The sequence below is a fragment of the Gopherus flavomarginatus genome, chromosome 2 (genome assembly GCF_025201925.1).
Source record: "Gopherus flavomarginatus isolate rGopFla2 chromosome 2, rGopFla2.mat.asm, whole genome shotgun sequence".
Classification (NCBI taxonomy): domain Eukaryota; kingdom Metazoa; phylum Chordata; order Testudines; family Testudinidae; genus Gopherus; species Gopherus flavomarginatus.
Window position 1 is genome coordinate 228680873 of NC_066618.1, and position 26058 is coordinate 228706930.

The following is a 26058-nucleotide window of genomic DNA, read 5'->3' on the forward strand; positions in this document are numbered from 1 at the left end:
ACTTCCATCACCTGAACTTCCATCACACACACCCCTGCAGCACAGGGTTCCAGCCATTTGCACCAATGCTAAGTTCTGCAAAGGCCCCAAAAATGGCAGAGGAAAGTAGTGGAGGTATTGTCACAGTTTTTCTTTTTTTCCCCTTTCCACCTGAATACTAGGTGATAAAATGAGGGTTCTGCAAGGTTATGGATGTGGAGGGAAGGAGAGAAGGGTTCATATGAGGCATATCCTGATCTGCTGAGAAATTCACACTACTTCCAGCAATTTCCCACTGAATGTTATTGTCATTCAGAGCAGCATTCACTCTTAATTAGCAGGAGCCCCACAAGGAGCAAAGCCGCTTGTGGACAAGTGATGCTGTTTAGAGAGGATTGAGATGGGATAAAGAACAGAGGGCCACTCTCTCTGCAGGGATATCTCCAGTTTCCTCTTGGACATGAGGCCATATCCTGATTCCCACTGTATAGCCCCAAATTCTTCCCCGACAGGGTTTGATGCCTTAGAATCTTCACATGGGGAACTAGTTCTGAGTTTATGGAATTAATTTCCTCCTCCCACGATCTTTATGCAGAAGGGGACAATATACCCATTGTTCTTAAAAGAGTTACTTATTGTTTTTTTCAGTTACCTAACTAGGGATATTTTCTGAATTAATCAGTGTTGTTGCTAATGTGTTAAGATGCAATAAAAAAATAGTTGACTAGAGCTGCATAATAATCACATGAGATTAAACTTGAAATGCCCCAAATAACACTTTCTCCCAATGTGCCATAGCCCGTGTTTGTTTCATAAGCAGCACCCGGCTAAATCATCTGTTTTTTAGGATGTTCTTTGTGGATATGTTTTACAACTCCAAATGATTGATAGTTATTAACATAGCAAGCCATTAGCCCCAGGCACATAAAATTCTTCCCTCTCTAACATTAAATAAGTTTGTTGAAGAAGACTTTCTTCAGTTTCCTACAGGAGAGAGGAGCACATGAGTGCTGCTTTTACAGCATGTATATGCAACTATTTGTGCGAGAAATTACACTTAACATGGTGCCCCATATTCTACTATGCCAGTTGTTCCCACATAGTGGAGTTCCAAGTCCTAGAGTTCTGATTTGTGGAATTTCCTCTTTGTTCTTCTGTTGGAGGGGTGTGTGAGAAAGTTGGATTTCCCCTCCTGTCCAAGAGGTAGGGACTTCAGTCCCTTTAACTTGCTTCCATTAGGAGGCCCCTTACCTCTGCATTGCTATTCTCGAATCAGTTCCCTTTAAGAGCATACTTCAGGTCTGCTGCCTACCAATGCTCTCTCTATTTCTGTTGCCTTCCCAAGCCCAGATTTCCGATGTTTAGCTCCCCTCTCTCATGCAAGCAGGGGACACACAAGGTCTGTTGAAATTTGTAGAGAAATTAGTCACTCAACAGTGGCTTTCACAGTCAGGAAAGCTAGAAGAGAACAGACAAGGAAAATGCAAACTGACTTTACTTGCATTTCTCTTTTCCATTTGCTATTACTGCTACCTGTGTGGATAATTTATAACCCAGTTTTCTGACTTGGTGTCCATGAAGCAAAAGTTGTAATCCTGTCTTTGTGACATGATAACAGCGAGTGCTGTCCAGATTTCAGCACATATAACTTCCCTGAGGAATCAGCCAAGAAAAATAACATAGGATGTTTGTATGATAAACTTTTCTTTAAACAAAAATGTTATTGGTTATTAGCAATAGTCATATGCTAAATTTAAAAAAAAAAAGCCAACACTAAACAAAGGAATGTAATATCAAAATAAATGTGAAAGTATTTTCCCCAAATTAAGGTGCTTTTTAAATAAGCATAGCATACAAATATCGCATTTCACTCTGTTCAGCTGAAAAAAAAATCAGGAATTCTAAACAGGTTAACATTACAAGCATAGAGGTTTAGTTGTAGGACAATGTATTATATTGAGTGGGTACACTTAGTCGCAAACTAATACGCCAGATTCATCCCTGAGGTAAATCTGCTGAAATCAATGGAGTTGCACCAGAGATGAATTTGACCCATTATGTCACTCTGTGAGACCAACACATGTACACAGCACTAAAGTGAATCTGATCTGAGAAGTTACTTAAGTATGCCTGTGTGTACTTTTTTGACTGCATTTTATTTTGTGTTCCACAGTTACTCATTTCAAATCAGAATGGTAGAATTCTACACTCACTTTGCACCAGTGCAAATAACTACGTAAGGTGAAAGGCAAAATTGAATAATGTCTAGAGTAGCACTTCAGTAATCTCTAGATGAATTCTTCAAAAACAATGAGACAAGCAAAATGTCCCTCCCTCCTTCTCAGCAAGAAGAAATTTTGGTTGGACCAGAGGTGGAATGGCCAACTCCTGGGAAGGGGACAGGAGAGAAATTTGTGCCTTAAATTGCACCTGGGGATGTGCCTGAGAGGAAGGGATTCTTTGCCTTTGGTTAGTCAGGGGGTGTTGAGGGAAGCTTATTGGCTCTCATGCACCCCCCTCCCTCCATTTAAACCCCTGCTATGTGTCTGGTGGCCATCTTAACACTGTTGTTGGCCTGATCTCCTTCCCTATAGTTGAAGTATCCTGGAGCTGTGCTTCCAGGATGCTGCAGATCTGACCAATCACTTCTTTTTTGGGGATCAGGAAGGAATTTACATTTGTTGGCCCAAAATGGCAAGCATCTGGAGAGTTTTTTCCCTTCCTGGCAGCATTATGGAGGCCCACTTCAGGTAAAAAGGAATAAAGTTAGGAATTCAAATGTTAGGCGGTAATAAAGGAATGTTTAGTTTGTTGCAACTTGTGGCTGGTGACCAGTGAGCATAAAGACTAAAAGGACCAGCTCTCTGAGGTAAATGGGCACTAGGATATGACTGGTGGACTTCTTGCCATAAAGAGAAAGGGGAGACTTCTTGCCATAAAGAGAAAGGGGAGACTTGGTATCCATGAGTCCTCAGCCTTCTCAGGTCATGGCTCTATGGACTGGAAAAGTTTGTAGGTGAACCTCTGACTGCCTTCCACTTTCACTAGCCTGACCTGGCTCCTCTGCTCAGCCAGAAAACTCTCACCTTTCCTTTCTTCAGGGGCATCCCCATGCTCAAGTTCTCAGTCCAGCTCTGCTCTGCAATTCCTTTGAGCTCTCTTTACCCTCAGGACATTGGACTCTCTCTCTTTCTAGCCTCTGGGTTTTAAACTCACCCTCTAAACTTTCTCAGGATTCTAGCCTCCCCTCTCAGCTTTCTGAACTCTCATTTATAATTCCCAGGGGCAACCCCACCCTCCTCATTACACGAAAGTAGGGTGCACCTGGACTAGAACAGAAGCACTGAGCCCAATTTCATTTAAGGGCCAGCTCTCCCATTATACTGAAGAACAGTACAAAGGAAAATAAAAGCTGTCTGAAGACAGCACCTATGAATTTCTCTTACTATTTTGGATATTTCGCCCCACTGTTTTCCAAACATCTCTAGAAACTTGCCACTGTATTAAGTCAATTCTAGATATTCAGCTCATTTACATTATGAACAATTACATACCATATCTATATACATTTACCTTCCAATCAGAATTTATACCAATACATGTTAATCTATAAATTGACTATAGATCTTCTCAAATACTTTCCTCTTGTCATCTGTCAGCTTGCATTTCACTCTGAGTCAGTACTGCCTTGTCTAGCTATGTAGCAGAAAAATATTTTCAATTACACATGTGAAAGCTTCACCCACTCTCTCTCCCTCCTTATCAAACAAATCTAGAGTAAATGTAATTCTAGTTATGCCTAAATGAACTTTTCAAGTTTCCAGTTACTACTCTCTTTCTCCTGATTGTTAACTTATTGCAGCAGAAACTCCATGATTAAATGTTTTTATTTAATTAAGATGTTAAAATGCCAAAAGAAACACGTAACAGTGGCTAATTTTATAAAAGGAAATTTGCTTTAAATCTTTCGTTTTCAAGCGAAAATACCGTTTCTGATTAATATATTAAGGGGGAAAAGATCAAACATTTCTACTGAAATGTAATCAAAGAAAAACAAATCAAGAGAATTACTCAAGTTATCTGTAAAACACTAAACTCTTTCATTTAGGACACAAGTGTCATTTTTATTCCATCAGAGTTAAGATGAGAATTTTATTCCATCACATTTAAGATAAGAATGTGTTGAGAAAAGGAAAATGTTGCTAATATCACAATGGATACCTTCTAAATATTATTGATTATCTATGATCATAAAACTGGAAATTGAAATTGAGGTTCATATTATGATACTTAGAATCATTCATGTCATTATTAGAAATCTCATATCATCAAACTATAAAAAGGCTTTGTATAAAATCACAACCAAACAATGACGGACAAAAAAAATACACTGTTTTAGATAACTGCAAAGCATCAGTTGCAGTTGTGTGCGGTGTCTAATAGGTATATTTCCTAAAGATGTAATATTCACATGTGATACAGTTGTGGCTGCTGAAAGACAGTACTGTAGTAGCAGATTTAGGGATTGATCCTGCCCCCTTTGACTTCAGTGGAAACAAGAACAGGTCCCTAATCTGTGTGTAATTCAAATGATCTACTTAGCAAAACAATTAAGTCAGAGCTCTAGCAGCTGATATTTATTTTAACTTCGTCGAGCCAGATTCTCTTCTTCAGTCTGGCCTATTTTTCCTCTACTCTTGTGGTGGCACAAAAGACATAATACCAGTACATTTTCCCAGCTGGAGATTCCCCCAGAATGAGTGAGTTTCCAGGTTTGTATAGTCATTTTCTATGTTATATTCCCTCCCTCTGGCCCCTTCAGTCCTTGGCATAGAAAGGGGCATGACTAGCACACTACTGTACTCTAGTTATTCTCAGCTTGTGTACGGGTCTCTTGAGACTTTAGAGTAGCCTTGAGACTGTTTTAAACTAAGATAAGGCCAGATATGATCAGGGAGCTGCAACTGGCTGTTTTGGTTCAACACCGCAGCTCTGTCCAGCAAGATATGAGGTACAACTGAGAATCTAAAAATTATATCTGCATATCCCCATGCCCAGCAAATAAGAAGGTATCCAATAAGAGCACAACCAAAGGAATCTATGCTTCTACTTTTTAGCACCCATTCTAAGAAAGAGCTGAATTTTTCAGAGGCTGCTCAAGATACCAACCACCATGTTGAAAGACTATGTCATAACACTTGTAACCCCAAATAAACAACCTCCCAAGAGATCACTTATTCAGGTGCATTGAGAAGAGCCTGAAGGTAGATTTTATACTTGCCAATCATGATCCTAATCCCTCACATTTGAAGAAAATCCACAATTCAATAGCACTGGCATATCTCAGAACATTCAAATGGAGCCAAATGATTACTCACTGACCATGCCTTGGGGCAGGTCTTGTGGTTAACTGTTCTCCATACATCAGTTTGGGAGGCACTCCTAACAGAAAGATCTACAAAGAGAGTGGTTTAAAGGAAACAAAAGGGGCCCACAATCTGCTCCATTGCTGCTTTTTTTTTTAATTTTAGCTTTGACAAATGACATGTAGACTTGAGTATCCCTGCTGTGAAATGCTAGTGTAGAGCATGGAATGAAATTTGGAAATTTGCAGAGAAACTCACTTATTAAGCGTCTGAAAGCATGTGAACTGTGCTAAGCGCCAGTCACTTGAGAAAGATAATCAGTCTTTTTTGTTTTCTTAATAATTCAAGAGCTACTCAGTTCAGACAAAACTGAAAGAAACCAGGCCCCAATCAAATATCTGAGGGGGGAATGACACCAAGAACACTAGTCAGACAAACAGAACGGTGGAACAATGAGGGGACAGTGAGTTTCAACTAGCCTTTAATGACCTTCTGAAGGCAGGAGAATCTGATCTTGGGTCTCTTACTTGGCCACCATCTTTACCTCGCCACTTGTGACTGCCTACTTGGCCCCATACTTGGACTCCTATCCTCCTTTGTGATCCTCATGTGCATCATTACAGAGGAGGGATCATTGCCCACCTCAGGCTGATTGAATTTTTATATTTATTTCTATATATACCAACCAATTCTGTTCTCTGGGACATGCACTGCTACTCCATGTAGTAGCCCAGCAAATGAAGCCCATAACTACATGGGCCATGAACTCTCACTTGCCAAGGAATTTTGATTCCTTTGCCAGTGAATGAGTTAACTTAGCAGATAAATAAAAATCATTGAAGAATAATATTCAAAATACAATGGTCTCTTCTAAGCCAATGTGTTCTAATCAGCTGCTTTTTAATCATTCATTAATACTTGACTTAGAGAGTCTGAAATGTCAGCTGCTTCTTCAGCCTCAACCACAATGAAATTATCAGGATACATTTACAAGGCTAATTGTCTTTGAGCACAAAAAACAGCTATAGCAATGCTTATTAATGATTCTTCTGTGTTCTCTCTCTCTCATAAAGCATATTTGTGTGAGTTAACTCTAGCCTGTAGCAATTTCGAGGTTTCGCTTAACAAAAAACCATTAAGAAACATGATTTCTCTTTCTTTTCTATTATAAGCTTCTGCTTCAATCCATCAGTTTTGCAGGAGTTTCCCCACTTTATGCTAGATTGGCCTTCCCAGCAAGCTGTTTAAAAATATTCCAATGGAAGTAAATTTAGATGTATGCAGTTTTGCAGGTTTTTTATTAAAGAAAATGAAGAAAAAAATATTTTAGTGACCATAGTTTTATCATGATTGTACTTATACCAAACAATGAATTTGAATTTAAGCATCATTTGGATGCCAATCTAAAACTCTCTCATAAACTATTCCTCTTTCTCCTGTGTCAGAGTTGCAAATGCAGATATGTGCTTAAAAAGCCCTCTTATAAGCATATGCCTGGTTTTTACATTTAAAAAAGGCATTAAGACGATTATATATACAACACACAAATTAAATTGAGTGAAAGAATTATGTTATGTTAATCTATTAGATGCTATATTCATCTGAGCACAATCTGAGAGCATTAGTGAGAGATTTCAGTAAAAAAAAAAAAAAAAAAGGATAGGATACTACCCTAGCTGTTTATGAGAAAAAGTAGCAGGCACACCTGACTGTGGAACAAAAATTATTTATTACATTTTGAACAAACCCTGATTGACTATAAACATTAACTGCTTATAAAGCTTTAAAAGGACAAGTTATTTAAAGTAATGAGACATATTAGGCTTCAGTTTACTTGCAGTGTAGATGGTAATGTTTTAGTGTACTTGACATTTCCTATGCTTATTTTAGAAATGTTTCTATTTCTTCTTTGAATTAGAACAGTAATGGGGCAGATAGAGTAATTAGTAATCCAGACTGAATATCTAAATAAAGGACATACCAGTCTATAAGGAATTCTTACACTTAAAGCTTAGGGCCAGATTCTCATTTGCACCTTTAGACTGCTCTGTTAGCCTAAAAGTACTTCAAAGTGAACACAAATTACATTTGCACCCATATTAAGGACACTTTACACTGCCAGAGTGGTATAAAATAATAATTAGACTCAAAGTATTTGCGTATCCAGTGTGTTAAGTCCAAAAGAATTAGTAACAGCCATGACTATTATCTACTTGATTGTACTTGACCAATAAAAATGGTCCAGATCCTGCTTCTGGTTCAGTCGCTTTTTTTCCTGGATCACTGGGCAACAGCCCTAAAGTCTGCAGAGTCAGCCATAGATGGATCACCCCAGTAGATCAAATGCCACCCATAACCTATGCTACTGGAGTAGGGGCATGCTGAGAAAAGGCAGCAGGGCCAGGGATTCCTTGAACTTTTTTGATCCTGGCTGCTCAATCACCCCTTTAGAGCCTTTGGCAGTCAGAGTACACAAGCAAAATTCCAGCCAGCAGCTAGCATAGTACCAGCTGCACTATGCAGTTCTTGGCCCGAGTTAAAGATCAGGACCATTAATCTCACCTCAAGGTGCAAGGGTTTAGGCACACGCTGTAACTTCCAACATCAGATGCTTTGAATACAATGATTATTATTGAATAGTATTATTAAATGATTTTATTTATAATGTGTTTTTAAGCTTCAGTTTGATATATTCTAAAGGTAAAGAAATAGAGAACTATGGCTTTTGACTAGAAATTCATCCCTCTACCAAACACCACATAGTTGAAGTGCCAAAATTGCATTGTGGGGAGAAAGGTGGCATGCTGGAGTGAGGATTAGGTTTAGGAGCAGCAGCTCTGTATAGCATGTTCTCCTCCAAACATGATAAATAAAAGATTGGATTTGCAGACAAATCCATATGAGAGTTAATGCTACTCCCATCAGCATTAAACTCCTCCTCCAAGCTTTGGGGATCTAGGAAAACAGAACAAATTACTGCATGGCTTCTCAGGGGGTTTTGCTACGAAGGCCAAAAATGTGCAAACTTCCATAATCTGCAAGGTTGGGCCCTGTTTCCCCATGGACTCTGGCATTTAGGAGTTGTACTGTGAGGCTGTAGACCTCTCCCCTGAGAGCAAAATGGCTTTCAAATGCTTTCCCCTGGCCTTGTAGGTTTTCCATTGAAAGATATTACACTTTTTTAAATAGCAATTATTGAAAACATTTGTTTTACAAACAGTGGTGGTCATGATTTTTCAGTGGTTAAAGTCTAGTCTGGGACATAATAAAACGATAGTTCTATTCCCTTTTCTATTCCACACCTTCTCTGTCATCCTGGCAAGTCACTTTTTATCTTTGTCTTGTATCCCTATGTGCAAAATGGGGATAATCTTCCCTAACTTGGGAGGGGTGCTGTGAGGATAAATACATTAAAGATTATGTGGTGTTCATACACTATGGTAATGGGGACCATATATGAATCATGGAAAGATAAACCAAAGGGAAAAATGTGAAAATCTCACATTCAAATGGGCCAAAGTTTGGGAGACAAAGAGTGTTGACCTTAAATAGAGCCCATCTAGTCCCCTACAAATAATCTCCATATACTACGTCCCTGTTTTTTCCATGTTTGGTTTCTTTTATGCCATGCCTATCACCACTGTAATTCTGTAATTTAAGTATGTGTGTGTGCGCACACATACATACGTACACAGCTGGGGAGAAAGGGAACTGGGCCAGCAATGATATCATTATCCACAAAACCCAGGAGGATTTTTCTAGGCAAGATAAATCTGACCTTGGTAATATTATCTTATGCTCAGTACTGTTCGTGACACCACTCTCTGCCCCTAAAGGAATGAAGAGCTGTTTTAGGCAGAAGTGAGGAGCCAGTGGAAACAAGTTTAGCATGAAGTTAGTGAGCAGCAGAGTCCCTGGGTCTCAGTGTAGATGTGCCAACCTTCTGCAGATTCTCCTGTGATCCGTGAGCTTTCCCTGCAGATCTCAGGACATCCTCATGTTAGTACGGCTATCTATAAAGCTCACCTTTCTGTGACATGATGTGAAAGTAACTGCAAGATTTAATTTGCAGAGTATCCCAATTCTGCTGTGGGTTTTCCAATATTTGGCCCTGAATACTAAGATCTATTGCTTACTATAAAAAGCTTGACAAGGCTAATTATGATGTTCATTTGGAAATGGCGCTTTGAAGCATTACCAAATGAAGGAGTTATACTTTGCTTCTGAATCCGTAGGAAGGAGTTTTCACAGCATTTTTTTTTCTACCAAACATTGAACTGTGACTTTTTCTGGTCTCCTAAATTACATTATTCAGTGCAGAAATAGCCACAGCTATCTGAAAGCTAAACATTTTAGATCCCATGAGCACAAGGGCATTGAATTTAGTAATAATAGTGAATAGAGTTGTTGCTACAATGAAATCTATTGAAATTTGTCCAGGGAATACTGAGGGGCCACTTAAGATGAGGACAAGATTGTACAATGCCTGATGTAGGTTCCCTGCAATTTACTAGAATGAGTACAGTAAGATATATTGGATTTGTAATGACTTAATTTGCTTGATTGTGGCACAAGCAGCTGGACGCTCAAGTAGCTAATTACATTTCTAAGCCACCAAGTAATCCTTCTATGGGGGTTGTGGAATAGTCACTGATGACAGGAAACCAGTTGGAAACCAACATAAGCTCATACCCACATCAGTTTTCCAGTCATACAAAGTTCAGTGAATGATTAGCAGTAGAGTGGTCAGGAGTTTCGCTGCATTGAAAAAGTATCATGCTGTTATTGCCACAAAGGGCTTACTAACATCTTGTCAAAGCAGGTAAGGATTATAAAGTACATTGGTTATACTAGAAGGGGTGTGGTGGAAAAAGGACCAGAGGCCATTTTTCTGAAACCTTTCACTAGCATTATATGCAAGAAAGAATATTCTGTGGTTTCATGGTTATTACAATCTGGTGATGTAGTTGAAGCCATATCAAATAATTTTAAGAAGATGTAAATGGATATAAACAAACCATACTATATACAATACAAGACAAAAATCCCTAGGAAATTATTAAAACTTGTTTGACAAACTAGATGTCTATTGTTGTAAATAATACTTTTCGGCAGTGGATCTCATAGCACTTTACAAGGAAGATCAATATCATTAGCTCTATTTCATAGATGGGGAAACGAAGGCACAGAGCAGCAACATAACTTGCCCAAGGTCACCCAGCAGACCAGTGGCAGAGTCACTAATAGAGCCCAGATCTTCTGAGAAGCGACCCAATACTCTATCCACTATCTGAGGAAGTGGGTATTCACCCACGAAAGCTCATGCTCCAAAACGTCTGTTAGTCTATAAGGTGCCACAGGATTCTTTGCTGCTCTATCCACTATGATACACTGCCCGTACATTAGTTATGATATGTCATTAACAGACAAAGAAGGAGTAACTACTTTATCAAAGCTATTCTAACAACATCACAGCTAACTCTTTGGCTATTTTAATCCCAGGATTTAATAGGTTTGCCAATCTACTGTACTTATCTAGTGCTGCCACATTTATCCATTGCTGCTGCCACATGCACCGTTAAGTATGCACAGCTTACTAACACTATTTCTTTAAAGGTATTTTCCACTGAAATACCCAACCCTGGTCCATAAATAGTGAAGGGGTGAGAAACGGTGCACTTAAGGATTTAATAGGGTTGTGAGCCACATTTCAGGAGCCTTGTATTAGTTATTTTTATTTTGAAGGAACACTGTGCTTTATAAGGCAAATTTATCATTGTGCTTGTGTCATAGTATCCCTAATCTTGTAATAAATCTTAAAGCTGACAATAGCTGCAGTAAGTGGTGGTGCAGTTTAACATTTTTTTTTTCAATCACCATCCCCAGACACTTAGGTTCCAAACTGTGTCATAATGGAATATTTGCTAAAATGAAATTTAACTACTATAGTTGAACACACCAAGAAAAGAACTAAGACTACAATTGTTACAGCTGATTTCAATTTTGGAACAAAAACTAGCTTTTTTCTCAAATGAAATGTTTCACAAACAATTGTTGACATTGTTTAAATGGTTCATTTGTGAGATAAATTGTGCCATTTCCCCCATTATTTTTAAAACATTGAAAAAATTATTGAACTTAACCATTTTATTAACAGTTTCAAAAACAAAAATTTAAGACAAAAAATCATATATTTCAAAAATAAAAAAGATTGATTTCTAACACTTCAAAACAAAAAAATTCAGATTTTCATTTTTTTCCTAATAGGGTCTCATTTTCAATCAGCTCTAATGTTTGCATTATACACACTTTTCTTCCTTAGATGAGACAATTCACCTTTTGTAAGAGTAAGCATAGGTTTATGGAAATCAGTAGAGTTAAACCCACTTACACAGCACTGAATTTTATCCATTAGGCATAATAAAATATAGTATGAATAAAATGATATAAAAGATGTCAGTAGCCTGGCAAATGGTGTATTCTTAATGTCTCTGATTCAGTTCTTATCAGTTTTGTGCATACTGTACAAATGAACAATCACACGATAGCAAACCAACGTTTTCACTAGAACAACCATGTTTCAACCAATTGATATTAAACATGTCCTAGACATGAATAAATAGCCTATAAAAAGGTCATTGAAGCAACAACCAGTAATAACCTCTGTGTCATACACAAACATAATCAAGATCTCTCTGGCATCAGGCTGCAATTCTGAGTCCTAATCCACTGGACCCATGCGCTTTAAGCTTCCCTTTAGCTGAGATGACTCCAGACGTTTCTGTGGCCTCTCTATGACATTTTCAACCAGGTATTCTTTCTGTTATCCCTTTACAGAAACGAGCAATTCTGCTGCCCGTGGCCACCAGGACCAGTACTGACCCCTCAAGATTTCCCCATACCTAAGCACGCCTTTTCCTGGGACTCCAACAATCTGGGCGCTTTGGGTTTACAGTTTAGCTCTTCATTGAACCACAGATAGACACACAAGTAGATTTTCAAGGGATTCTAAAGGCAAATACTCTTTACTTAGCTAGCACAAGGGAAACACAGTTCTAGAAAAATGACAAATACTAATACTCGTTTCCCTGCCTCAGTTTCCTCATCACTCTGGAGCATTTTTGGGAATTAGTACAGAGTCCTCTGGGGTGTCCATGATACTCTCTCTCTAGATCAGCTAGCTTCCTTCTTTCTCAGCTGCTCACACAATTAAACAGGACCCCTCCCACCCCCACTACAAAAGCATAGAATAGAAATGTGTGGTTAGAGAAGACCTCAAGAGGTCACCTAGATCGCTCCCTCATGCTGAAGAAGAACCAAGTATAGCATCTCTGACAGCTGTTGCCTCTTCCTATCTCTTCTTCTTTCCTGCCCAAAGCTTCCTGTGTGTTTCTCTGAGTCTCCTCTGACTCACCCAGTCTCTGTGGTTTTTAAAGGCTAGCAAGCATCAACACTTTGATTTATTTGTTCTGCATCTGGGGATCTTGCGCTCTCCAGACCCCTTCCCTGTGGACAGACTGGGTCAAACTGTTTTCCCAAGGCTTCAGCCATCCCACTATCCTAAGCTGATCATTAAGGTATTAGAACTAAACACTGTACCTTGTCTGACAAACTCCAGTCAATTTGTGGCTGACTCACTATGCACTGAGACATTCCATGAGGCATCAATTTCATAACATCAGCTTGAATTCATAAGTTGTGTGCAGACAAATTTCCAAAATCATCACCAGCCCTAACGTAATAATGATGACTAATAAAAGTATGTATTCTGAAAGAAATATTTATTAGCTTATTAGCTACTGTAATGGTCACTTTAGAAAGTAAAACTCACTTCCAGGCAGTTCTGTGTCATGTATCAGACAGATTTTGTAAGTGGACTAGACACAAAGCCCACTGAAGTCAATGGAAGTTCTTCCATTCTCTTTGGTGGGCTCCTCCACAGAGTGTCCAGCTAGGTATTTCTCTCCTAGAATCATAGAATCATAGAATATCAGGGTTGGAAGGGACCTCAGGAGGTCATCTAGTCCAACCCCCTGCTCAAAGCAGGACCAACCCCAACTAAATCCTAGTACACATTAGTCATTTTTAGAGATTTGGTAAAGTATAGTTAGACATTGCTGATTTTCCTCCAGAGTAATTGGAGGAATTATTTTCATGCATATGGAATTTATACTATTGCTTAAAAACTTATGTTATTACAAAAGCCACAAGTAATCAGTTGAAAAGATGTTTGAATAGAAAATATTATCTCACTGTGTACAGGAATGTGTGTATATATGTCCACTAACACCATACCCTTTTCTAACGACCCATGGTCAATTCCTACCTCATAACCAAAAGCAAACCTACTCAAAGCACGAACATCAAAATATTACTCAGGAAATTATATCTTTCAGTACAATCTCAATCAAGTACTTCTTCTACAGAAGAAAACATTTGTGATATGTTTATATAAGTGTAATTCTTTCAAATAAGGATATATTGAGAAAATATATTAAAACATATTTTAAATGGCACTCTTTAAGAAAAACACAAAATGTGTTATTATTTTAGTAAATTTATTTGTGAAAACTGCTAGATAAAGAATGCTGAAGATTAAATCCTCTACAACACAGATGCAGCACAGGCATACTTTTACCCTGGCAAACTCCTTCAACTCTCACTTGGAAAGAACATCTGTAAAAATAAAAAATCAACCTCTGGCCTCTGCTGAAACTGGCAACAAGGCTTCCAGAAACTGCTAACTGTGATGTGGACACTTTTTGACAGAAACTGGACTATGGCAAACTGAATCAGTTTCCCCTAAGCTGATGATACACAAATCTACCTCAGCAATTCTGACCTCTCTCATTCTATCTGGCCCTGCTTCTTTTAAATGGGAAATATCTCTCAAATGTCCAGTCATCAATTTAAATTCAAAGTGAAAAGGAACTCAGGAACTCCTTATTTTTCCTTCCTCAAAAAAAAAAATCCTCTCTCCTTCTCAGTCACTGTCAACAACTTCACCATCTCTAATGACACCAAGGTTCACAGCCGTAGAGTAATCTAAAGACACTCTTTTTCCTTTCCTCCACCACATATAGGGCTTGTCTACATGAACAATTAGTTTGTGGCAAACTAGAGTGTGAATCTACCCTGGACTAGCACCTCATATTAATTGTTCACATGAACTCTGCTGCATTAACAGTTTGTTAATGCACTTTGACTTGTCCCCTTTCAAAGAGGACTAGGTCAAAGCGTATTAAAAAACTGTTAATGCACATTAACAGGGTCCACACAGACAGTTAATCTATGGTAGGCTAGTGTGAAGTAGAGTCACACTCCAGCCTGCTGGAAACAAATTGTTGGTGTAGACAAGTCCCTAGGCCATTGTTAAATCCTATCTGTTCTCCACTTAGAGTTTCTCTAAAATTCATCCTTTCCTCTACGTTCCTATTACTCTGGTCCAGTTGACTCCTGAAACCTCCTCTCACTAGCCTCCCCAAATTTCACAGTATATCCTTCAAACTTATCTGCATCTTCTTTGTCTGCTGCTTTTGAACATGTCAGTCTTCCTGAATGTTTGCACTGGCTTCCAGTTTACCCCAATATCATATTCAAACTCCTTATCCTCACCTTTTGCACCCTGCCTATATATCATTTCTTTTCTACTCTGCTTCATGTGCCCTATATTCTGCCACTTACGCACTTTTGAGAATCCCACACTGTATTTCTAATGCAACTATTACTGTAGTACTCCAAAACCATGATATCACACAACTTCATTCTCTGCCTGAAAAACCCTCTAGAAAACCCACTTCTTTCACAAAGATTTTCCCCATTTTCCTCCACCCTAACTCTCATTCCAGACATAGTCCCAAACATTTAAAATTAATTTAAAACTAAATCCAAAGAAGAATAAGTTTAGGCCCACAGATAGATTTTTTTTTTACATATATCAAGAATGAAAGGAATCCTAACAATGGCAATGAGTAGAATTCTATATTTGGAGAAAAAAAACTGTATTCATATCATATGATGATGATGTTGATGATGAAATACTTTCCATTCCAACAGAAACTAAGGATGTTATTAAATAGCAACTACTAAAGTTAAACATTTTTAATTAGCAGGTCTAGATAACTTGCATCCAAGAGCTTATAAGATCTGATCAAGGATCTCTCTGGACTGTTCATACTGATTTTCAGTAAGTTTTGTAGTAAAGGAGAAGTTCCAGAGAACTGAAAGAAAGTTAATGATGTTCCAATATTTTAAAAGGTAAATGGGATGACCCAGGTAACTACAAACCTGGTAGCGTGACATCGATTCCAGGAAAAATCTTGTAATGGCTGATAAGGGACTTGATTCATAAAGAATTAAAGGAGAGTAACATAATAATGCCAATCAATATATGTTTCTGGAAAATAGATCTTGTCAAACTAATTTCATATCAATTTTTGATGAGATTACAAGTTTGGTTAATAAAGGTTATAGTGCTGATATAATATACTTGGACTTCTGTAAAGGCATTTGACTTAGTACCACCCGACATCTTGATTAATAAACTAGAATGATACAAATTTAACATGGTATACATTAATTAAAAATTAGTGAAATGTTAGGTCTCAAAATGTAATTATGAGGGATTCATTGTCAATGGAATGTGTTTTTAAAGGGACCTCAGCAGAATATGTTCCTGGCATCTTTATCAATGATTTGGAAGGAAAAAAACATAAAATAATCAGGGATACAATTTTCAGATAATGCAAAGATTCAGGGGGACTGGTAAATATTGAAATGGAGAGGTCACTGATACACAGCAATCTGGATATCTTGGGTAAGCTGACTGCAAGAAAACAGTATGTGTTTCAGTATAGTAAAGTCACACTTTTTCATACAAAGAATGCTGGCCATAAAGACAAGATGGAGGACTCTATCCTGAGAAGCAGTGACTCTGAAAAAAAACTTGAAGGTCATGGTGGATAATCAGCTGAAAATGAGCTCCAAGTGTGATTCTGTGGCCAAAAGAGCTAATGTGATCCTTGGATATATAAGTAGGGGAATATCAACTAGGGGTAGAAAAAGTATGTTTCCTCTGTATCTGGCACTGGTACAATCACTGCTGGAAATCTGTGTTCATTCTGGTATCCACAATTCAAGAAGCATATTGATAAATTAGAGAGGGTTCAGAGAAGAGCCACAAGCATGATTAAAAGATTGGAAAACATGCCTTATAGTGAAAGATTCAAAGAGCTCAATCTAGAGGAAGACTTGAGCAGTGGGGAAAGGCTCGGCCACACCTGCTACCTCTCCCCCACCAGAGCCCTGCTGAAGCCTTTTCCCACTGCCTCACCTCTGCCAGAGTCTTTCACAGCATCCATACTGCTGTGTCGCTACAGGTACACTACATGCTGCTGAATAGATGCCTATGTAACAATAAACATATCCCCTAGTCTTACCCTATTGTAACTCTTGTTCATCCAGACCATCACCCACCACCTTTGGCTGATTGCTATGCCCCTGCTGGGTTAACAAGTAATTGGATAATAGTACAGAATAAAATAAATAACTTATTGATTCATGTCATTCAACAGTTTGGTCACAGACTCACTAACAAGCTAAGCTGAGTCACATAGCTGGCATAGAGGTAAAAATTCACATCCCATTATTGATCCTGTGAACCATCCAGTCCTCGCCACAGATTATTTTGAAGCTAATTTATTTTACCTATTATTTGCTTCCTTCAGTATTGGGTAAAATCTTGGCCCTATTAAAGTCCATGGGAATTTTGCCATTGATTTCAATGGAGCCAAAATTTAACCCATTATTTATTGGGGCTCATTTGTCATGCTAAATACAGTTATACAATACAAACAGGATTCCAGACGCATCAGAAGATTTTCCCTTGTTTAATAAGGGAGACATCACTGGGTTTTTTTTGTTTGTTTGTTTGTTTTTAACCTTTCCTAATACCCAGCATCCAAAGAGGGTTCCTGGCTGTAAATCACTAGCAGAGGCAGGGACCTCCCTGCAGTCCAGAAGTAAGTGTTTAGCTCAGAGAGGAGTGGAGCTTAGCATATACCCCTCTGGTTGGCAATCCCATTAGCTAGCTTTGGCAGCTTCCTGACTAGCATGCTGACTTTTGTGAATCACAGGCAGCATCTCTCTCTTCTCGTTCATTCTACAGGGAGCCTAGGCACCTAATTTGGCTTGGTGAATCGTAATGTGCTCCTGTGATTTTCTAGGCACCTAAAAGTTAGGTGCTGTGACTCTCAGAGTCACAGTCCCTAAGTCCTTTTGTGGATCCAGGCCCAAAGTGCTGCGCAGAGCCTACACTAGACATAAGATGACTAAGGAATTGCTTAGAGCCCTGAGCAGCTCAAGGGGGTCCCCAACTAATTATTAGTATGTGTTGTGTGCGAGGGCCTCCAAAAATATTGCGGCTTAGGGCCCTCAATGGGCACTGCTGCTGAGCACCTTACTGGGTCAGGCCCCTACTAATATTAATAAGATTTTTTTTAAAGTTACTTGCCTCTCAAAACTTGAACATCTAAAGCATTAAGCTGTATACAAATTGCTTTAAACAACTACATGAATATTATATATTTACTATGCTGATTCTAGATTTGCATAAGATAAAAATACTGTAATGAGCAATTTTTTTAAATATATTTTTACAAATTTAAAATATAACCTTCTCAGAAGACAACATGGTTGATTAGTGTACAGTTAAAAAGTAACATATTTTATGGTGGATCCTTAGAGCATGTTGTATGAAACCAGGATTCCAGTTCACTGTGAACTGATTACAGATCACATGTTTATGGTTAAAAAAATCATGCTGGTAAGGTGTTTTTATTTGTCTTCCTTTACTTAGGTCTTACACTGAATTAAACTGTAGGTTCTTCAGGGCATTGATAGTGAAACAGATTCTAGACTATATCAAAACTCTGCACAATGGCAGTGGGGGGGAATTGCTGAGACAGCGCCATTTACAGCTCTTTGAGCCTCACTTACACAGACCCAGCTCACGTTTCAGCTGTGGGAAATAGCTCAAACTTATGCCAGAGAGGTATCAGGCTTAGTAAAGTGCTATTCTACCACACTCCCCCTTCACCCAGCCACCCCCTTCATCCTCTTCTACAGTGGGAGTGGGTAGTGCAGCGGTTACAGGAGGTGGCTGATCGGCATCTGCCAGGTTTCCATCTGTGGTGAGTTCCCCTGCACAGAGGAGATTCTCCACTGGCTCTGTCTGGCCATTTTAAGTCAATTTGTGGACTTAGCAAACCAGAGAAACCAGCCCACTCTCAATGCATATGGTTGTACAGTACCTAGCACAGGCCCTTGACCCTGATTGGACCCTTTGGATGTTACTGGAATACAGTAAATAACAAGTCCATGAGAAAGCACAGAAAAGAGGGAATCCCATACAGATAGCTATCACCTTGCATTGGACCAAACCCCAGTACACAGGGAGCCACAAGAATTTGAAATGTCAGCTGTATTGTACTAAAAGCAAAATAGGATTTCAAGAAAACTGGGCCTGAGCTACAAAACCACTACACCTAGCAGGGAGTAGCTAATGCCCATATGGGTATTCAAAACACATTCTATAATCACACCCATAATGCCTTCATAACCATGAAAAGGCGTGAGCCCAATATCTATCAGCATTTACTTATAGGATGGGACAAACCATCATTAATCAGGGTAACAGAAGAAGAGATGCTAGAGTGGTATATAAAGTCAGTAACAAAAGGGAGAGAGACATGAACTCAGCAAAAACACTGCCTCATGCAAAATATGTGAGCAGCCATCCAGGTTACAGATTGGAGAGAAGTTTTCAAAGCCATCTATGGAGGTCTGGATGCATAATTTTTAATAATTTGAATCCTTTATGCAGCACTGAATATCTCAGCCTAGATGGTAAAAGTTGGTTCTGACTTTATCTAGTCTTTATCTAGGTTCCTAAGTAAGTGACCTGATTTTCAAAAGTGCTGAGCATCCAACAGTTTTCACTGAAGTGCTCAAGATATTTGAAAATCACATCACTTAATTAGATCCCGAGGCATGGATTTAGGAACCTAACCTTAGGCCCCCTTTTAAAAAAATCTTGGCCTAAAACAGTGGTCCCCAAACTTTTTAAGTCACACCCCCCTTGCCCCTAATATAATCTGTCTGTGCCCCCCCTCTCCCTCCCTGCCGACAGCTGTGGTTGGGAGCCATGGCCAGGAGCGGGGCCGGGGGCTGAGGCCAGGACATGAACTGGGGCCAGGACCGAATGGGAGGTGGGGGCAGAGCAGAGCTAGGTGGCACTCCTTCTTCCACCCTGGTCCCCCCACACACCCCTGAACATTCCTCTGTGCCTCCCCTGGGGGGGAGTGCCCCACAGTTTGGGGACCACTGATTTTAAAGGACACACAAGTTGAGGGTTTGAAAACACTTAAGTGGCTTAGGAACACAATTCTTACTGAATTTCAGTGGGACTTGTACTCCTAAATCACTTAGGTGCTTTTCAGCATCCTATACAATGTGTCTTGTCTGGCTTCCATTTGTAAAAAGATATGTACGTGTCACTATAACTTATCTAATAATTTTTATTTGATGGAGTTCATTATATTTTAAAAAGCAATATAGTTGTACTTCTAGCTGTTCACACAGAAGCTGGGCCAGTGGCCTGTAGGCTTGACCTCATACAGAATGGGTTTGAGGACTATTGGCACAACATAGGTTGAAACAGCTGTCCATATGAGAGTCCATATCCCTTTACAGCAATGTCAAACCATGTTTGGCAGGCACACACATAGTGATTTCAAAATGTAAGTGTGATACTTTGCGCAATAGTCCTGAGGGAAGAGCCATCAGGCAAGAAACTGTATCAGCAGGATTCTAATCCACTGATGCATCAGTAAATTCAATGACAATCCAACCTTTCAACACTTGCCCTGTGCTTGGGGCTCAGGGAACACACATTCCTATTGTGTGTGGGGGGATTATTTAAATTAAGAGCCAAGATAAAGATGACCGATATTGAGAAACACTCATATCAGACAAAGACATAGGGTTCTGACACCAGAGTCGGCTCCAGCTTTTTTGCTGCCCTAAGTGGCGAAGGAAAAAAAAAAGACAAACCCAATTAATTTGCCACTGACGTGCCACTGAAGAGGATCAGAGGGACTGAAGGACTTGCCGCTGAATTGCCGCCAAAGACCCCAACATGCCGCCCCAGCAACAGATGGACGGCCTCCCCTTTCTATTGGCTGCCTCAGGCAGCTGCTTCCTTCGCTAGTGCCTGGAGCCGGCACTGTTTGACACAGTTCCACATGTCATTCTTATAAGCAAACTAGGGAAATGTGGTCTAGGCTAAATTACTTTAAGGTGAGTGCACAACTAGTTGAAAGGCCATACTCAAAGAGTAGTTATCAATGGTGTTCTGTCAGACTCGGAGGGTGTATCTAGCGAAGTCCCGCCAGGATTAGTCCTGGACCTGGTACTATTCAATATGTTCATTAAGACTCAGATAATGAAGTGTAGAGAATGCTTATAAAATTTGCAGATGATACCAAGTTGGAAGGGGTTGCAGGGTCCTTGGAGAACAGGATTAGAAATCAAAAGATCTTGACGAATTTTGGAGAATTAGTCAGAATTCAATGCAGACAAGTGCAAAGTACTTACTTAGTAAGGAAAAATCTGCTGCACTACTACAAAATGGGGAATAACTGGTTGTAGTATCACTGAAAAGGATCAGGGGTTATGGTGGAACACAAATTGAATGTGAGATGATGCAATTGCGAGAAAAGATAATATCATTTGGGGCTATATTAACAGGAGTGTTGTATGTAACACACACGAGGTAATTGTCCCACTCTACTTGGCACTGGTAAGGCCTCATCTGGAGTACTATGTCCAATTCTGAGTCCCACACTTTAAGAAAGATGTGGACAAATTGAAAAAAGTCCAGAGGAGAGCAACAAAATTGATAAAAGGTTTAGAAAATCTGAACTATGATGAAAAGTTAAAAAACCTGGGCTTGTTTGAGGGGGATCTGATAACAGTCTTCAAATATGTTAGGATTGTTATAAAGAGGACTGTAGGGATAAATTGTTCTCCAAGTCCATTGAAGGTAGGACAAGATATAATGGGCTTAATCTGCATCAAGGGAGATTTAGGTTAGATATTAGGAAAAACCTAACTATAAAAGGTAGTTAAACTCTAGAATAGGCTTCCAAGGGAGGCTGTAGAATCTCCATCAGTTGAGGATTTTAAGAATAGATTGGACAAAAACCTATCATGGATGGTCTAGGTTTACTTGATCCTTCCTCAGCACAGGGGGGCTGGACTTGATGACTTCTCAAGGTCCCTTCTAGCCCTACATTTCTATGATTCATTGTCAGTGGTAATACAAAAGTAACATTGCATCTGGCAGGAAAAGATGGGTCTGAAATGGCTCCGGAACAGGAGGAGGGAACAGCTTGAGATCACAGAGGTGCGTTCCAAGGAGGGGAGTGGGGACAAAGAAACAGGATGTCAGATAAAGGAATAAAATGAAATAAAACAAAATTGCATGTTCAATAGGACAAATGTTAAACAGTTGATCAGAAAAAAAAAAGATGACTAATAGGATCTTCTCTGTGAGAGCTTATAAGGGAAAAATATATAGGGCAAAATAATAGTACAATTAAATAATAAAAATGTCATCCTTTCTCTCCCTACAAAATGTACTCCTACAGCATTAAGAGAAACCTATTTCACATCTCTTACTGTTCATGTAGGGCTCAGTGCTAAACTTAGTACCAGCGTAGATAATGCATATGACTGTTAGCCCCATTGAACTCAATAGGAATACTCAAGGTTGTAAGTGTTACACTTTCTATTATTCATTTGCCGGACTGGACCCTCTGCCACTGCCTGTAAAGTTTAAAATGGAAATTAGCCTTAAGAATCAACATGTGATGCAGATTGTCATAAAACGGAGGGCAAATTAGGCCTGAATTATAGCACCAAACAAATCAAAACTGTAACTGAAAGGCTCTGTATTAATAACACTGATACTGGTTAGCGTTACCAGATGTCCTGATAAAATTGGGACTGTCCTGATATTTAACCCTTTGTCCTGCATCCCGATCAATGTACGATTGGGATGCCATTTGTCCCGATATTCAGGTAAGGAGGCACGCGGGAGGGAGGCACCGACTCCATGAGGAAAAATTGCAGCCAAGCTCCCCCCTCCTCGCCTCTTTCTCCCTCCAGCCCCAGTGTGCTGTGTCCCCGCTCCTCCCCTCTCCCAGCATTTCCCGCCACCAAACAGCTGTTTGGCGGCACTTAGTGCTTTCCAGAAGGGAGGGGGGAAGAGCGGGGACACCTCGCACTCAGGAGAGGAGGAGGAGAAGAGGCAGGGCAGGAGCAGAGGCTTAAAGGAAGGGGATGGAATGGGGGCAGAGCAAGGGCAGATGGTTGGGCGGGAAGAGGCGGGGTGGGCAAATGCCCACCTAGCAGACGGAAAGTCAGCACCACAGGGGTGAGTGGTGGGCAGGGGGATGAAGAGGCAAGTTGCAAGTGGGGAGGGTGAAGAGGCAAGCAAGCGGCGGATGTGGATGGGCGATGGGGGTGGGGAGGCGAGCAGTGGGTGGGGAGACTGAGGAAGGATGCAGCAAGCCAGCAGGGGGTCAGGGAATGAGGAAGGGTCGGGGGGCGAGCAGGAAGGGGGCAGGACCTGGGGCAGAGTGGGAGCAGAGCCTGGGAGGAGCAGGGGTGGACACTGGGCGGGGCTGATGGCACCACAATGTGTCCCGATATTTTAGTGTTGTGATCTGGTCACCCTAATACTGGTTGAATTTGGTCTGCCATCACATTGTTCATCCAAGCCATCTGCTTGGATGTTCTATTCCTTCCCCTACCCTTTGTCTGTCTTGCCTTTTTCATTGGTAAGCTCTTCGGGGCAAAAACCACCCTCCATCCTGTGTTTGTACAGTGCCTAGCACAACGCGGCTCCGTTCTTGATTGGCTCTTAAGCACTACCATAATAAACACAATATTATTAGATTCCCCTCAAGACAGAAGAAAACACAAAGAGCTAGTTGAGTTACAAAGCACATGGTATAACCCTGTGCTAAATATAATCTTCCTTCCAGAATAACTATACAAAATACACATTAGTCATTACAAAATAATAGCGAACTGTAAAATGTCTGAAACCTGATGATACAAACACTGTCCAGAAATTCTGCTGAAATATCCCTTGATAATTATTTCAACGAGAAGACAATCAGAAGAGCTAAACTTGCTATGGTTTGTTTACTCCATAAAAATTAATTTGCTGTCTATTAGCTACTAGATTTTGTATACACACACAATTATAATTTTGCTTATATATCAATTCATTTCCTTCAAAACACCAAAACTACTAATCCTTAATCATGGATTAAGTGACTGGAAGCAGCTCACAGAAGGACTTGCTCACCAAGCTTCCAATAAAAATGATTGACTTATAAATTGTAGATTTGGAACCACAAGATTAACTAAGGAAGTCAAATAAAAATATTAGACTTCTTAACTTAATAAATAGAATTACTTATCAAGTGGCTCCATCTGTTACTTTAGCTAATCTTTAGGGGCTTGTCCGTCTGGTGGACATGTTATTCTGGAAAATGGAAAGTTTTGACTACTGTTATTTCCTTTTCTCCCAATATCTAGAATCTTTACCTTCATACTATAAGTAGGAAAAAGTTATTTGAATATTGAAAATAATTAATTAATTAATTAATTGAGAAGGCATAGGCACTGCCTGGAATATCCCATGTGCATCATGACAGAACATGCTAATTATTATAAAAATAATAGGAAATTAAAAAGTAAGTTTCTATTCTTCATCAGCCTCAATTCCGTTCTCCATTACATCCTTTAAAATCTTGTCTGTTTAATTTAAAAGTTTCTGTTGAATTTACACTGGTATAACTGAGAACAGAACCTGGCGTTGTGACCTAAAATCCTGGGAAAAAAATCAACTGATATCTTTTAAAATAATATCCTCCCATAACAAAGGCAAAATTTGAGCCACCTAGCTGTTGTGAATTTAGATGACTCTTTCCTCTACATAAAGGGAGAATAGTGAATATATACGGTCTTTTAATTTTTAGGACTACTTTAGCATAATAGGGTACACCAAAGCTGTTCCTGTTTTGCAGAAAGTATTTGGATAAAAGGCAGCCAAGAAAATCTCATGAAATTAATGAAATATTCATGTTTACCCAAACATTCAATTAGAAGATAACTTGAGGACCACCGTATCTTTGTGTAAAATACTACTTTAATTTTCAGATGAAAAGACAGAATTGAAAACTCATGTATTCAGAATAATGACGATTAGGAAACCATAGTTACATATAGGGAATAGGGAGAAAATGTCAGTCGTGGTTCAGAAAAGAGGGACCCATAACAACTTTTCAAAGCAAAAAATATGCTTCTTAATATGACTAGTTCTCAGGCTTATAGAGGCTCAAAGTATGGATGTTGCAGTAGCAAATTTAACTCCATTAGGGATAACACACTATTCAAAGGAACACTGTGTATTTCTAGTCACATTCTAGAAGACATCCTAGCAGAAGATTGTCTTTTGGTTGCTAGATATTACTTTGTCTGAATATCTCTCTGGGGAATAGATGCTCACTTTTCTTAATCAAAATGACAAGAGTAACTTGGAAGGATCTGGGCGATGGAGGTTCCTGTGACTTGGGTTCTGAGTGGAGAGAGAGAGAAAGTGATGAAGAAGCTGTCATCTTCACTGGATCTGGAAATAAGGGTCTCCATGCACAATATGAGATGATTAGTATAATCTAAGACCTCTTTCTCCAAATCTATTGAATGGCTCCTAGGAGAAGAGGGAAAGGAAGGACACATAAAATAGGTGTTTCTCCTAGTGTACCATAACTCCATGTACCTTTTGTTTTTGAAAGAAGAAACAGAAAGGGGTACTGAATTGTCATTTGACACAAAATGATCATTTTAAAAAATGAACATAAGTGATGAGCCAAATAAGGAGCTCTATCTGCATCCTGATCTGAGTGAACCAGCCTTCTGAGAGATCCATTTATCAATCCAGTTCAATAGACACTTTGTGACCATCTGAAACAAAAGTTGTCACCATGCCATTGACATAAATTAAAAGAGTTGATAACTAAATCCAGTTTCAAGTAGATGGGTAGCCACCTCAAAAACCTCAGCCATGAAAATAGGTGTAATTGGAACCCTTGCTGTCTACTGTGTCAGTAAATCCAGAAGCTGAATAAGCATGAAAATTTCTAAACTCTAGAGAAGATCTCTCTAGGTCAGGGAGGAAGCTTGCTCGGAGCTTAACCATGTTGTATCTGTTCTATGGAAAACTGGAGGTCTGCAGTTTCTAAGATTATTAGTCCTGCATTCTTCACAAGCACTACATTCTCTAAAACTAAGTATTTAAAGAGAAAGAAATCATGCTGTGTGAACTGCACTCAAAAGTATTTCTCTGTCCATCAGAAAAGATTCTAAAAAATAGATAGATATTTATAAGGGTAATGAAGAGTCACTGTTACATTAGATATTATATATATATATTTTATATGCCTTTAACTTTTATATTTCAGTGCATAAGAAACTTCGTCTATGGTAGGTATTTTATAATTATGCCTTCCTTTAAAGCATCTGATATTAGCAACTGTTAGTGACAGGATACAGGATTTGATGCCCCACTAGTCTTTTC

The 26058-nt window shown here is 39.3% G+C and overlaps 1 protein-coding gene across 1 annotated transcript in view; it reads right to left on the minus strand.

Annotated features, from left to right (window-relative positions):
- Positions 1–26058, minus strand: part of ALKAL1 (ALK and LTK ligand 1) — a 50905-nt gene that overhangs the window by 19618 nt on the left and 5229 nt on the right. The window lies entirely within an intron of this gene.